Here is a 9,899-nt window from a genome sequence, read left to right as displayed (position 1 = left end):
TGTTCCCTCAGGCCACCTTGTGTAGTTACACTGCTAGTGATGAGTCAGAAAGCAAATGCACACCAGGTAAGCACCACGGTCAGAAGCTGCCTTCATCAAGTGAATTAATAATGCCTAATCACGTAAAGCCCCCTTAAGCAGAAGGCAGAAGAATTGGCAGCGGGCCAGCAAACAGCGCAGCTGTCCCTTTTATTACTTTGTATTCATGTAATAAATATACAAATATCAATTAGATGGTAATCTGCATAACAAAAATATTTTTGATTAATCATCCACTTATGGTAGTAGTATAGTTGCTATGGTATTGCTAGCCAGCATATTAATTTAAAATGGTGATCGGACAGTTTAATTGGAATTACTGGTCCATTCTCAGGAGTTAATGGACACCCTGCACCCAATCAGAATTGAGGATTCACCTAGACCATGGTCATATCTGACTTCTGTTTCTATGTATTTATTGTTGATGGGATTTGGCATTATTTTAGCTTAAGGTTAAAAAAAAAAACCAACTAAAACATATCTTCATAACTGCTCACCACATTGGATTTATTGCAAAGTAGGCTATTAAAGCTGTTTGCCTGATGATAAAACTCTGGGTACTCCTCCTGAAATGACTCTCCATAAAAACCTGTAATTTTACTTGCTACTGCTACACAATTAATTTGTGGGGGGGAATGTGTCATTTGAGGCCTCTAGTTATTAATTGGAGTGAACAATTTGTCAAAAAAAAAAGTCCCCCTGATACCAGCCAGGCGGTGTAACAATCTGTGCTCACTGAACATACAAAAGGTGTGTGTGTGTGTGTGTGTGTGTGTGTTTGGGTAATTACGCACACCTCCTCACTCGTGTGTTTGGTTATGTGTGTAACTAAACAGTCAGCAGCATTTGAACTTGATTTTCTCTGCAGTGGAAACCAAACAAACAAGCCCCATGTAGCTGGAACCTGAACGCACCGCCAGAGCGCTGTGTGTGTTTATATGTGTGCTCATGTGTGAATGTGCATAAATAGGTTTTGGAAGTTCATGTGTGTGCCTTATCCCACTTCCCCTCTCTCATGTCCTATAGGAGCCAGGTAGTAAACACAGGAGCAGAGTAAACATCTACTGCACGTGCTCAGTAGGGATTTCCATCCCTGCGTGGTCAACGGGAAGCAGCCGAGCACTCGGAAAGTGGAAATGTAAACAAACTTGCACCTCACGTTCAAATACTTGTGTGTTGACGTGTGTGTGCACAAGGATGATGGGAAAATACAGACCCTGCGTCTTGATCCTGTATGAGTCATATACAGTATCTCTCTATAGGGGTTTATATTAGAACAGTACCAGGACTGTGGGTGTGTCTCCACAGTGCAAAGCATTTCAATTACTTCATTTCAGTGGTGTGTGAAGGAGTTCTCACTGTAAATGAATAATGGAAGAAGAGTTTCTACCTGATCATTAATCAACAGCCTGTATATTAATTCTATTGTGCTCATAAGATTGAACTTTCTAGACTTTTATTATTATATAACATTGCTGTTTTGCAGTCATATTGCTTTATTCCAACGTGACAGGCCATTTTGGGGTGAAAAGATCAAATGTTGCCACCTGGAGCACCAGAGGGAGCAGCAAAAAAACTTAACAGTCTGTTTCAGTTATGGATTTTGAAACTTTTTGAATTAAAAAACAACATTTTTAAGCCACAGTTAGTGACCATTGTGAGCCTGAAGCCCCTCTTATCACAGATAAATCATTTTAAATGTTGGGGGTTAGGTTATATTTGTTACTCTGATGCCTGGGATATGTTTGTGAGGTCTGTTTTACTTAATAAGATAATTTTAAAAAGACTTGTTCCTCAACAGTTTTTTCCAAATAAAACTGATGTAAAAGTATCTTTCTTTCTAGAACACATGAAATGACACAGTATATACATGAGCAATAATACAAAGCCTAACCCTTTTCTCTTTATTCGACATGTTTTTGCAGTGGCTGTGAGTAAGCCCTTGGCGTGCACACAGGAAAAAAAAATCAAAAATCTTTTCCCAGCATCTTCTCCGAAGTTCATTAATGAGCAACAACACCTTCTCCATCAATCATTGTAACCAAACTGTGTCTGTCGCTGCAAAGATTTTCCACTTAGCACTTTCTGTTTACTAATTAATCCCACATACTGCCACAACAGCACTTTGGATAGACAGAATAGAAGGAATAAAGGGAGAGAAGGCAGAGGAAACAGAGAGGTAATGATTTGCCGTCTATGCCAGGAAGACGCTGACGAGGGAAAGTGGGCATTAGGCGAAGCCGGGGCTTTTGATTTGTCTGTGTCAACAGAGTGTCGACCTGTAAGACTCACACAATAACACAGATATACCCTGATGCTGACATGCAAGCGCACAGAATAGACAAATCCATGGACACAAAAACACAGAGGGAGGCACAAACTAACATACACACACTTTTTAAGCACAGCCACAGGGGGAGTGTTTCTTTCTCAGCATCTTGTATTGGCCTGATGTATTGATCCCGAGGCTCCATAGCTGCACTCCCAGCGGCCATTAATTCAGCGCGGCTGAGGGATGCCCAGACTGTATACTGATCTCTGCAGACGATGACTAAGAGTCATCCATCAGAAAGAGCCGAGCAACTGAGACGGAGAGTGACAGACAGAAGGAGCAGACGATGCATGTTTCGTTTACACATTCATCACATGACCAGATAGACATCGTGCATGTAAATGTACATTTGTAAAATACATTTACTATCCAAACTGAAATACCGCTGAACTGTCTCAACAACTATTAGATGTATTGCCAATAAATTGTACAAAGACCTTTATGGTTCCCAGAGGATAAATCCCATTGACTTGTTGTTGCTGATTTACATTTTGCAAGCAACTACAAATAGCAACTGCACTTTAAAATAACAACTTACAAAACATTTTAATACCAGGCCCACAGTTTAATATCATCTGGATCCCATGATAATGCAAGGTATGGATGAGGTCAAGGAGAGGTAAGAAGTAAAGTAGGACTAAATTATAAATTATTAGTCATTTATTGGATTATTCAATCAACAGGACATGTAGCTATGTCATAAACTTACTTATTTTAACTTTTCCTAAACCAAATGGGACCTTTTCAAAACTTTACCACATGTTCTCTCACCATTTCATTGTAGTATGAGGGCGTGTTGACCTCCTGCCAACAGTAGGGGCGCTAGATTAAGAATTGCATCTGTGGGTCATATTAAAATATAGGTTTTGGGCTGTTAATCGGACATAATGAGAGATTTAACCCCTTGGCGTTCCGATGTCAAGCCTGTGGTACATTGGGCTCATTGGCCTGCTGGTGGTACAGTCACTGGACTGTATCGGGCTTAATCTTACAGTTACAGAGAAGATAGTTTATGAAACTAGACAAATATGAACATGGAAATGGACTTCAGAAAGCCACATGTGCCACAATGTTCTGAACCCTTATACCTCTTAATAGGTTTAACGTATTGATTAATTAAGTCATATTTATGAGAGATTTATGACTAGAACAACCCAACACACAGTGCTGAGTGCTCTCAAATGAATCTTCAGTTACCTAACTTTCAGATGATATTCACCACTTCTATATGGCATTTATTGTTAACCTGCTATCTCCCCCTAAAAATCTACTGCCCACAACCCACAATTCTCATTAAAATGAGGAGGAACTTACAGGGGTTAAAGGAGACTGTCCTGCTCCCAAAAACCACCCCAAATGTCATTCATACATAAATGGTAAATGGGGTGCACTTATATAGCGATTTTATCCAAAGCGATTTACAATACACACTACGCTCATTCACCCATTCATACACACTTTCATACTGGTGGCCGAGGCTACCAGGGCACACTGGTGCCACCTGCCATCATCATGGAATCATTGGATTCATTCATGCACCGATGAACGCGGCATTAGGAGCAATTTGGGTTTCAGTATCTTGCTCAAGGATACTTCGACATGTAAGCTGCAATGGTCGGGGATCGAACCACCAACCTTCCGATCCGAAGATGACTACCAACTGGGCCACAGCAGATTAAAATGACCCATATTTGCATTTGTATTTAATGGTGCCCCCTAGTGGCTGCAGTAAATATAAAAGACGCCAAGGTGGAAGTGGGTGACAGATGTTCACGTCCCAAGTGAAACCAAAAGTCCACGTTGTAATTAGAAATAATGTAAGGTATAATATACTTCATTTACGTAGCTGCCTCATTTCCGGTAATTACTTCCATTTATTTTACTTTTGTAACTATACTTTGCTGCACCTAATCATGTAATGGTAAATGGTAAATGGACCTGCACTTATATAGCGCTTTTCTAGTCGCTTTGTGACCACTCAAAGCGCTTTACACTACAGACTGCGCTCATTCACCCTTTCACACACACATTCATACTGGTGGCAGAGGCTACCCTAAACGGTCCCACCTGCCACCATTGGGAATTCATTCTCACACCGATGAACGCAGCATCGGGAGCAATTTGGGGTTCAGTATCTTGCTCAAGGATACTTCGGCATGTTGGGTGCGACGGTCAGGGATCGAACAACCAACTCTACCAACTGAGCCAGTTGGTGGGAGGTGGGAGGAATAATCCATTGTCTTTCCATTGTATGTTAAAGACGAGAGCGAACACTGAGGCTGAATACATAACGCCGAAGGATGGGGAATAGTTTCATTTCTCAACAAGCTCCCACGCTGGATGAATGTGAGGCGACGCCTTAAGAGGCACGGAGGTGTGTGATCCAAACTGATTGATAATCTACCACAGGGTAGGAGACACAATGTATGCACGAACATGCTCTCTGTCCCATTGCACTTCTCTGACAGAAATATCCATGCGTGATTTAAACCTGCAGCTAGTTGTTTTTATTATTGATTATTGTAACGATTCCTTTCCAGTGTGACAAAACGCTTTTCCAAAGAAATGTGTTTCCGCCCGGTTTCAAACCGGGGACCTTTCGCGTGTGAGGCAAACGTGATAACCACTACACTACAGAAACTGTTGCTATCCCAATCATGTCCATTTCTTTCCTTACCATGAGCATGTAGTTTTTTTGCCTAAACTTACAGTAAATGCAATTGTTTCACAACACTTGGTTGGTTTAAAAAAGTGACCGTTACATTTAGGTTTGAGGAATGAAAGCGGTAAGGGCGCTTATTTTGAACATCCTCCTGTGGGACATATTTGAAGTGAGAACAAACAGCCTATGGAGTCATATGGCTTGGAGAACTGAGCACCTTCATCTCTGGAAAATTAGGACTGACAGTTTTCTGACATTTAACCTATAAACCAGACAATAATTGGCAATTGTAAAACCAGTGACAGGGAATATGTTCCACTCCTCGACCACTTGTTTTAACATGATTGACAATCCAGCTTGAGTTAAAGACAATGCAAGCAAAGCGTTTTGTCACACAGAAAAGGAATCGTTACAATAATCAATAATAAAAACAACTAGCTGCAGGTTTAAATCACGCATGGATATTTCTGTCAGAGAAGTGCAATGGGACAGAGAGCATGTTCGTGCATACATTGTGTCTCCTACCCTGTGGTAGATTATCAATCAGTTTGGATCACACACCTCCGTGTCTCTTAAGGCGTCGCCTCACATTCATCCAGCGTGGGAGCATGTTGAGAAATGAAACTATTCCCCATCCTTCGGCGTTATGTATTCAGCCTCAGTGTTCGCTCTCGTCTTTAACATGGAAACAATGGAAAGACAATGGATTATTCCTCCCACCTTCCATTCAATGAGGACTAAAGGGAGTAAATCTCAGAAATCTCATACACGTGCACGTCATATTTCATTAGGATTCCTATTTTGTGGAAGCTATACATCCTTTTTGTGTGAGACAGCTGGATTACTATAACATACTATATGGGATAAATAGGAATCTTCCCTGATATGGTGTTCTCTCATGGGTTTAGAGGTATTATTTCTCAGCCTGAGATGGATCGGAGACAAAGGGAAAGATACTTGGAACAAAGCGTTAATGCAAATTGGTTACACTTCAATGTAAGCATGGAGCTATAATGAGCTTTATTATGTTAAATTATCGTATGGCACATTAGAGGATCCTATGATGAGCTTAAAGGATATAATTGTGTGTTTTTCATTACCATCTTGGGGCTTTTTTTCAATTTTCATGCTTTTTTAAATTTGTTTTTGTTGTGAGAAATTAAGATGATGATGTTATATTTAGAGAAAAATAATGTGAATAAACTTTCTCTCTCATTCTCTCTGTGGCTTTTGTTTTATATTCAAAGTTTCCAAAGCCGCTCCTTTCATTTAAGAAAGATGTTGTATTGGTATTGAAAGATTTTATCTGTTGATATTGGTTGGTTTCTTAGTGTTATACATTTTGATTTTAGTTAGCAGCTGTGTGCGAAGCAGCATTAAAAAAACACAGATTTTAAGTTAAACTGCTTTATTTAGTGTTTTTACTGGTTAAAATCACTCGGTCTATATTTGTTTCTGAGGATAATTCAGCTCCTGGTAAACACCTCCTGAACGATGAACACTGAAGGTATCCTAACCAGGACAGGCTGACTGGACCAAACTCTGTCTTTTGTTATTCTTTTGCATGAGAGATCCCTAACAGCAGAAAATTACATATTCTACATTTAATGCAATATTTATGAGTTACTGCTGACATCACGATTAATCCAAGGGAACTCATACATACCAATGAGTGTACTAAATATAATGTATGAATGTATTTTATTGCAAAACTTTCCTACATCTAAACAAGACCCAGCCTCCTCCTTGTTATGGACATAATTAGGGAAACACACATAGTGTGATCTCCTTTCCACAGATCATAATCCTATGAACCCAATCATTGTCCATCCTGCCTCCCGACCCCCAAACAAAGGAGTTGGAGAGGGAAATGCAGACAAGTCTGGGGGTTCGTAGGCCTAACCCAAACATGGCTGGCCACAGTGACTGTAAGTCTTATTTTGATTTAAGTTATGAACATGAACTTGAACTCTTTAAATCTTCCTAACGAAGGCTTGGTGATTGCTCACATAAATGTGTGTAGTGTCAGGAACAAGATTCAGGAATTGAACAGCCTAGTGCAAGCAAACACCATTCACATACTTGCATTGACTGAGACTCATTTCGACTCTTTCATTCTTGACCCAGTGGTATCATTAGAGGGTTACTCTTTTCTTTATTCAGAAAGGACAGAGACAGATAGGGGACAGAGGGGGAGTGGCTATTTAGGCTGCGTTCAGACTGCAGGCGAATCTGACTCAAATCAGATTCCTACTCAAATCAGATTTTTAGGGCTGACTGTCCACACTGTTTTTAGCAAGGTTCCAAATCGGATATGGCTCTGTTCAGACTGGGCCACATTATTGACTGATCTGACAGGTTGCTATAGTAACAGCGTCAGAGCGTCTGACGTCGTAACTGCGTCAGACGTCATATAATTGCGACAGCGACAAGAGCAACAACAACAAACATGAGGGAGGCAGGTCACCTCAGTATATTGGCCTTATCACTGTCCAGTAGAGATGCAGAACATCTCAGACGCACCAGGGGAGAAACCGGGCGGATAGACACCCCCGTCGGGCCGCATGATACAGTCGGGCGCGGCTGCCAGTGGACACCTCGTCTCCGCGCTGCCGGCACTACGCGTGCCGCGTAGAGTGACGTCACGGACAGTCAAAACCGATCTGAGTGTTTGGAGTGGTTCAGACTGCGACGCATCTGTCCAAATGCGATCTGAAACTACCTCCGGAAGGTGGTTTCGATCCGGTTCGCAAAAATCGGATTTCATGTGATTTGTGACTGTTCAGACTTCAAAAGAGCCATCCAGTTCGAATCTGGATGGGCTAAAAATCTGATTTTGGCTAGCAGTCTGAAAAAGGCCTTACATACAAAGTCATCTTCCTTCAAAATTGTGTCAGGATCTTATGTGTAATAATGTAGAAGCACTGTGGGTTCAAATACATCTAGCTCACTTTAAACCAATATTGGTTGGCTGCTGCTACAGGCCTCCTGGAGCAAATTCTCAGTACTTTAATGATGTGTGTGATATGATTGACAGAGTTGCTGGTTCAAAGAGTGAAATTTACTTGCTTGGGGACATGAATACTGACTGGCTAGATAGTAATTGTTCCTTGAGGAAAAAGTTATCATCATCGGATAAAGCTTGTAATTTGTCACAAATAGTTTCTATGCCAACAAGAGTCGTCACTAATTATGCAGGACATACTTCTTCCACATGCATTGATCATATTTACACCAATGTCCCGGAGCACTGTTCAAAGCCAGTTTCTCTACCAGTTGGATTCAGGGATCACAATATTATAGCAACTGTAAGAAAATCAAAGATTCCAAAAACAGGTCCTAAAATTATATTCAAAAGGACATACAAGAGATTCATTGAAAACAATTTTTTAGTTGATGTTGGAAAAATTGACTGGAATGGTGTGTATACAGCTGATGACCCCGAGATTTCTTTAAATGAATTCATGAATGTTTTTATGGAAATTGTAAATAGACATACTCCCATGAAGGAGTTTACAGTGAAATCTAGAATTGCCCCTTGGGTTGATGAGGGGATTAAATGTTTAATGAAAAAAAGAGATGAAGCTAAAAGAGTGTTGGCAACATCTTGTTCTGCTGAGGATAGACTTGATTATTGTAAATTGAGAAATATGGTGACTAAATTGAACAAAAGTAAAAAGAAGGAATATTATAAGCTGAGAATAATTAATGTGCAACATGATGGTAAACAACTTTGGTATAAGCCACTAGAGATTGCTAACTATTTTAATAACTTTTTTACAAGTAAAGTTCACAAATTAAGGCAGAATATGTGCTGCACAAATGCCAACACTTTTAACTAAATAAATAATGTAATAATGAAGGATAAGAAATGTACTTTTGAATTCCAATGTGTTAACACTGAAGAGGTCAGGAGGTTGTTGGAGTCCCTCCCTGCCTATGGTTCGGCAGGCACTGACAACCTAGATAGTAAGATACTGAAGCTGGCTGCTAATCACATTTCAGGGCCTATATGCCATAAATTAAATAGATGTTTGTTAACTGGAAAGTGTCCTGGACTGTGGAAAGAGGGTAAAATTATTCCTTTGCCCAAGGATAGTAGATCAACTTATAGTGGACCCAATAGTCGCCCTATAAGTATTCTTCCTGTACTAAGTAAAATTATGGAAAAAGTTATTTATGTTGAGATACAGGACTATTTCACTTCAAATGGACTTACCACCAAATACCAGCATGCATACAGACAAGGATACTCAACTAGCACAGCACTGACACAGATGACGGATGACTGGTTAAGGGAAATTGATGACTCAAAGGTAGTAGCTGCTGTTATGCTAGACTTCAGTGCTGCTTTTGATTTCATAGATCATGAGTTGTTGATTGGAAAGCTTATTTCTTATGGGTTTACACACATTGTCATTACCTTGATTAAGAGCTATCTCTTTGCTAGAACACAGAGAGTTTACTATAATGGCAGTTTATCTAATAGCAGTAACTTAACTTGTGGTGTGCCGCAAGGAAGTTGTCTTGGACCTCTCCTCTTTTATTTTACATTTGGAGCACAGACTTAAAAGTTTTCATGGCCTTTTGGTTGAAGGAGGTAAACAATGTTTTAAAGTAAGTTTTAATCCCAAAAGAAGAGGAATTTCTCAGAGGCAGAAAGTGAAACGCTGACATCCAACAGCTGCAACAGAATGAACTGGGCTAAACAACATTTAGTAGCCTCGGCTAGTATTCTGTTTGAGTATACATTGGTACGGTGTTATATGGCTCGTCCATAAAGCCGAGCTATTGATGCTTTTATCTGCCCTATCGCTCCTAACTGGAGATTAAAAGGCTGAGAGGAAAATAAAAGATAGAAATGAA

The 9,899-nt window shown here is 40.1% G+C and overlaps 1 non-coding gene across 1 annotated transcript; it reads right to left on the bottom strand.

Annotated features, from left to right (window-relative positions):
* Window positions 1–4,939: 4,939 nt before the first annotated feature.
* Window positions 4,940–5,012, bottom strand: trnav-cac (transfer RNA valine (anticodon CAC)). The gene has a single exon. It is a non-coding gene; the product is annotated as a tRNA-Val (tRNA).
* Between the last annotated feature and the right edge of the window lie 4,887 nt (window positions 5,013–9,899).

The sequence above is a fragment of the Centropristis striata genome, chromosome 22 (assembly GCF_030273125.1).
Source record: "Centropristis striata isolate RG_2023a ecotype Rhode Island chromosome 22, C.striata_1.0, whole genome shotgun sequence".
Taxonomy (NCBI): Eukaryota; Metazoa; Chordata; class Actinopteri; order Perciformes; family Serranidae; genus Centropristis; species Centropristis striata.
The sequence above is the reverse complement of the archived record's forward strand: the minus strand, read 5'-3'. Positions and strand labels throughout refer to the sequence as shown.